This window comes from Apium graveolens, chromosome 3 (genome assembly GCF_009905375.1).
Source record: "Apium graveolens cultivar Ventura chromosome 3, ASM990537v1, whole genome shotgun sequence".
Taxonomy (NCBI): Eukaryota; Viridiplantae; Streptophyta; class Magnoliopsida; order Apiales; family Apiaceae; genus Apium; species Apium graveolens.
This window is the reverse complement of record NC_133649.1, coordinates 121,319,294-121,325,698: the sequence shown is the minus strand read 5'-3', so window position 1 is coordinate 121,325,698 and position 6,405 is coordinate 121,319,294. Positions and strand designations below refer to the sequence as shown.

Genomic DNA, 6,405 nt, shown 5'->3' with positions numbered 1-6,405 from the left:
TCTTTTTCCGAAACTTGAGATTTATCGGGATTTGTAACCTTCCCAGATCTCAATGTAATTGCCTTCACCTGCTCCTTAGCTTCCTGCTTTCCTGGCACTTCAGTGTCACTAGGGAGTGTACCAGGTTGACGATTTAGCAAGGCATTGGCAATTTGCCCAATTTGATTCTCCAAGGTCTTGATAGAAATCGCTTGGCTCTTGCATATGAGCCTCAACTCCTCCAATTCATATTTTTCATTAGATTGTTACAGCTGGAGTTGTTTTCTTGGTGCATATTATGGTTGCTGAAAACCAGGAGGGTTGTATTGCTTTGCTGCATACTACTGTTAAGGCTGCTGAACCGCATTCTGAGTATTGCTCCAGCTGAAGTTAGGATGATTGCGCGGTTGTTGGGATGATAGGTGGTTGGAATAGGCTGTTGCAACCTCTGGAAGTTGCTCACGAACTGAGCTGATCCACTAGAAATAGAACACTATTTAGTCTCATATGCTCCAGCACAAAGTTCACAAACACTAGTGATCTGATTAACTCCATTATTAGCCAAAGAATCCACCTTCATCGTTAGAGCCTTAAGCTGAGCATCTATAGCAGTAGCTGCATCCACTTCCAGAATTCTCGGTACCTTTCCATGAGATAGTCTCTGAGTAGGATTTTGGTATTCATTAGCAGCCATCAGTTCAATCAATTCATAAGCTTCATCGTAGCTTTTATCCCATAAGGCTCCTCCTGATGCTGCATCAAGCATGGGTCTAGAAGTAGCACCCAATCCATTATAAAAGCAGTTAATGATCATCCAGTCAGGCATCCCATGGTGATGACACTTTCTAAGCATCTCTTTGTAGCGATCTCAAGCCTCACATAAAGATTCTCCAGATTGCTGAGCAAATTGAGTAAGTGCATTTCTGATTGCAGCAGCCTTCGTCATAGGAAAGAATTTAATTAGGAACTTTTGAGCAAGATCCTCCCATTTGGTGATAGACCCTGGTGATAGAGAATGTAAGCAGCACTTAACTTTATCCCGCAGAGAGAATGGGAAAATCCTCAACTTAATAGCATCTTCAGAAACTCCATTGAACTTGAAAGTGTCGCATATCTTGATGAAATCTCTGATGTGCATATTGGGGTCTTCTGTTGGAGAACCCCCAAACTGAACTGAGTTCTGTATCATCCGAATCATGCTCGACTTGATCTCAAAGGTGTTAGCCGAGATGGCTGGTCGGACAATTCTAGACTGAAAATCATTAATCTTCGGTTGAGAGTAATCCATCAAAGCCTTCAGATTTGCTTCTGGTTCTTCCATTGCAATAAGAGCTTTTTCTTAAACTTTCTCTTCGATAAGAACTTCTTCAAAAACTTCCTTAGCTACTACAACTTCTTCCTAAGCTTTATCCATTGTTCTCTTACGAGACCGAGAACGCGTATGCATACACGCTCGCTAGAGTACCTGAAACATGACAAAGAAGTAAGTCAGTATGTCCGAGAATGAACTTTAACAACCACTGATGATAAACACATAAACAAAAAATTAACACCGAGTCCCCGGCAGCGGCACCAACACGGGCTAATATTCACACAAGTATACGCGATCACAAGTAATATAGAATTAATTTTAGTTTGTTCCCCCAGAGACTGGTTAGGTTAATTTCAATCAATGTACTTATGCAACAATGGTATGGTTATTATTCAATTCTAAGAAGATTCATAAATTGAGGTTGTTTATAACTACGATTAACTAAGAGATTATACTAAGAACCTTAACTAAGAGATTTAAAAGGAATTGATTACAATATGACACAAACATGGGATTCTAACTTCATTACTACTCCATTCAATAGCCTTTTTGTTCTTAACCTTAGCATGCAATGGTGATGACACTAATCAGATAACACGAAACTGGTAAACGCTAACTTTCGTTGCACGAATACCCTACTACCAGACATCCACAAAAGAGATAGAAGCTGAATAGACACCAAATATTGAGACCCTATATATCTATAGAATTTAACAACATAACAGTTTAATGCACAAGTTATCTATCAAGATTACATAGGGCAAGTAAGATGGTTAAAATTACCTACGAATCATGCATATCAAATACATGAACCTATGCTAGCATGGCAAGTTCTAAACCCCTATATTCACTTTTGCTTCAATAGAGATTAACACACTATCTTATAAGTTCGTGATGCTCATAAGACAAATAAGCCCAACCAATACTAGGTTATCATACAATCACCACACACTAAGGTATCAAACATATTAGTTAAAGAAATCATAAGTAAATCCGCTAGAACCCCACGATAACGATTAGCTCATAATCAGACTCATCATCAACGTGGGTTCCGATGAAAGCATGGTATAATAAACGTAGTCTTTATACTAAATAATTAATAAACCAACTATGTAACAAGAGTATAGATTCACAAATAAGAAAACTAGCATCCAAGATTACAACTTAAAACAAAGAATCACAAGATTAAACTAGATCCACTTCGCCTTGGTTTAATTGTGCTATACGGTCTTCTTACGCCTTCTCCTTAAGCTCTGGAATGTCTTGTTATGAAAAATGAACATAAGTTTTTATTATATATACTGCAGAATCAACCACGGCTTCAAACTCTCAGAATCCAAGTACTTCAGTTACAAGACTTAAAGCAATAAGGATTTTTCTAGCATTTGCTGCACATTCAAACTTCAAAGTATATCAAATGGATGTCAAGAGTGCTTTCCTAAATGGTGAGTTGGAAGAAGAAGTTTATGTGCAACAGCCACCTGGCTTTGAAGATCCAGAATTTCCAAATTTTATGTACAAACTACTCAAGGCTCTATATGGGCTAAAGCAGGCACCTAGAGCTTGATATGACACACTAACATATTTTCTACTTAAACATGGTTTCACTAGAGGAACAATAGATAAGACACTCTTCTACAAACGACATGGTGGTAATATGATCCTAATTCATATTTGTAATAACCCCAAAAATTTTGGACTTTTTGCAACCCTTATGAATAGTGATTTTGCTGATTATGCTGAATAAGAAAACTTTTCATGCCACACTATGTAGCAGTTCTTTTATTGATATTCTGATATCTTATTAGTACTCTATATGGTATATAAGTGTATGTAAAGATCATCAGAATCCAAGTTCGAACACTTTGATTTTCCCCGAAAATCCACCAGATACTGAAGGAATTGAGTATAAGGTAACGTGATTAAAAGAATTTAAATTCAAGGATTATAAGAGAAGATCATAAAAGGAATATAAAATATTGAGAAAGGTTTAGGGGAACCCAAGTAATAAGATCTCGGATATGATCCCTCAAACGATAAATGAGAACGAAAGTTAAGCGAACCGTATAACAAATAAGCGGTCATTAGCCAAGTAATTAAAGGTTAATCAAAGAGGTTAGTGGATGATGATGTCATCACACCAACAAGGAGATGACATGTGTTAACAAGATGACTTAAGCATGGTGACATAAGCATGACAAGTGGAAAGGATGGTTGGTTGATTGTGAGCCATGCATTTTTCACCATGGTAAAAATTAATTAACAACAAAAGAGTAGCAACCAATCCAAGGAAAATCATAACACATTTTGAAGGTTGACTTTGCTAAATAATCAAGAAGCTCTCGGCTTCTTCATTCCAAGCAAGGACAAAAAAAATCAATTTCCAAGATCCAAACTTTGATATTTTGCAAGGTAATTATCCAAGGTTCCTTATACTTAGATATGGCTATCCTAGGAATCTAAGCTTCCATTTCCTTCACAATTTCTTTCAATAAATCATTGAAGAAGAGAGTGAATAGTGTTTTCAAGAACTTGAAATTTTTGATCTTGTGTTTTTGTTTAGATATAGCTTTTGTAAGGATTTTCAAAGGTTGTTTCAAGCTCCTTAGTTACTTCTACTCACCAAGGAAGGTATAATCTCTTACCCTAGCCTTACTATTGAATATTTAGAGCTGGTTATGATTGGTATAGTTCATGGAAAGCATGATTCTTGTATATTTGGAGTTTGGTTAGATTTGTAATGAGTTTGAGTTGTAAATCTTGGATTATTGGTTAATGAACTTAAGTATAGCTATTAGTTCATGTTTGGGGTAGTATAAATTGGAAAATCTTGAGATGTTGGCACTGATGTAGTGATGTTTGGATGGAGTTTGGTTGTAATGTTGATTGTGAGTTGGTTTGTGATGGATTTGAAGTGGTTAAAACTTGGTAATCGCGTAAACATAGCCGTCGTAATGCCCGTTTTTATACAACTGCTTGTTCTTAGTATTCGGGACATAAAGCTAATTGTTGAATCTGTGACTTTGCCATTTTTAGCTAGATTGTGTCATAAGCTTCGTTTTGATATGTGGTTCGCTTGAATCCGATGTACAATTTAGGAGAAACGACCGTTTTAAGTAACGGCGTTTCGCGAACGAACCATTTCCCCTCGCCTTACTTTGAAACCTTGGTTAAGGTCCTTAAATGACTATTTGGAGTATGAAATAATTATGTAAGGTCAATAGGTCAGTTGGTAGAGTATTCGCTAAATAGTCGCCTTAAAATTCATAACGGTTAATTTATTAAAAATGGTGGAGCCGAGGGTACTCGAGCGACTTAGGTGAATCGTTAAGCGCAAAAGCGAACGTTAGGGTCTAATTGGTTAAAGACTAGTTTCTTAAGCGACTGTGGTTTAATTCCAACTTATATGTTGTTTATAGGTTACCATACTTGCCCCAGGCCTTTTACCACCCCCAGTCGCTCTGGCAAGTTTTCTACCCGTTATACTGTTGTTGTGATGTATATATGTACATGCATTATCTTGTGATAAGTGCATGATTGTTATTAGCAAATCTTGCGATATATTGGAGCATGTGTTATAATATTTATATGCATGCCTGTTTTGAAATCTTCATATTCTATTATCAATTCAAATGCTTATAAGTTGCATAATACATATGCTAGAGATAAGCAGTAGTTGCGTATACCCTTAGTATAGGGGACCCAAAGGTGAACATTTTTCTAAACCGGGAGTCGATGTTCCCGAGTATAGTGTATATATATATATTTATATATATATATAGTTTTCTATAACTACTAATCGGATAAGGTATATTCAATAGTTTTGAATAATAATCAAACTTATTTTCGATTATTCAAATAAAGATCGTACTTTCGTATAAGTATATCTTTCGTTATTTATTATTCATTTCAAGTATGAGTTTTAAAACTTCTACTTCAAATATTTTTTTATAAAGATTATCCTTATGGCAATATTATTTAAATAATAATATTCAGATATTTCCTAATATATCGGGATTGATTTATTTTATTAAATCATCATTACTCTAAACATTCTTTAAAATATTTTTGAGTCTTAAAAATGATATTAAAATTTAGAGCGGATCCCAAAACTCGTTTTCGAATTTAAGATCTTCCTTTCGAAGGGGATTTAAATACTCGCTTAAAAATCTGAGGGATCCGGCTCTGTGGTGTATTTTATGTTCGCAATGAGGTTGTTATTTTGGTAAAAGAATTTGATTACTTTCCCAACGTTCGGGAAGTAAGTCCATCTAATTGAGTCGGCATAAGCGACTGGCCGGGGTACGGTCTATCAAAGTGTAAGTGGCTGGGTGGCAGTCCATCAACGCATAAGAGGCCGGGTGGCGGTCCAGCACAAGGTCCTAATGCGGCCAGGGTGATGACCGGTGGGGGATTCATCCATCTACTAGTAGAAAAGGTTACTTATTATCTTTTCCTGATTAGCAGGATATCAGGTTTATGTCAAAATTCTCTTCTTTCCAAATTCATTGGATATGACAACTCTGTTTATACTTGTCATGACAGAGGTTTTTAGAGAATGTATAAGATATATATAGGTGTATATATATATATCGGGACTTAATGAAGTATCTCATAATTTCATCTCTTTTAAATGATATTTCAAAGATTGAATTTATTCAAGTCTTATCTCGTAGTCTCATATATGTGATGAACTTTTGAAACTGATTATACCTTGAACGGTGGTAGTTCAAGTAGTATTCGAAAAAGATATAAGTATATTGGAGTATCTTGTAACTTCATCTTTTAACTTATATCTAGTAAATGATTATCTTATGTATGACAAAGATTTTCAGAAAAACGTTGAGATAAGGTTAGATATATGAGATCACCTTACAACGATATCTTTATACAGTTATAGACTGGAACTCTGTGTATATTATGCATGGAAAAGGAATTCCAAAATTTCAAAAAGTATATATACATATATACTGAATATTTTGCGACTTGGTCGCGTTAAGATATCAAACTTGGTTCATATCTGCTTGACCAAGACTTTCATGAGTATTATGATGAGAATGCTCATATATTGTTAATCATTATACATATTATTTTGGTGGGCTTATTGCTCACCC

At 35.5% G+C, this 6,405-nt stretch overlaps 1 non-coding gene across 1 annotated transcript; it reads left to right on the top strand.

The window, feature by feature from the left end:
- Positions 1–803: 803 nt before the first annotated feature.
- Positions 804–910, top strand: LOC141715397 (small nucleolar RNA R71). The gene has a single exon (XR_012572162.1). It is a non-coding gene; the product is annotated as a small nucleolar RNA R71 (small nucleolar RNA).
- The last annotated feature ends 5,495 nt before the right edge of the window (positions 911–6,405 follow it).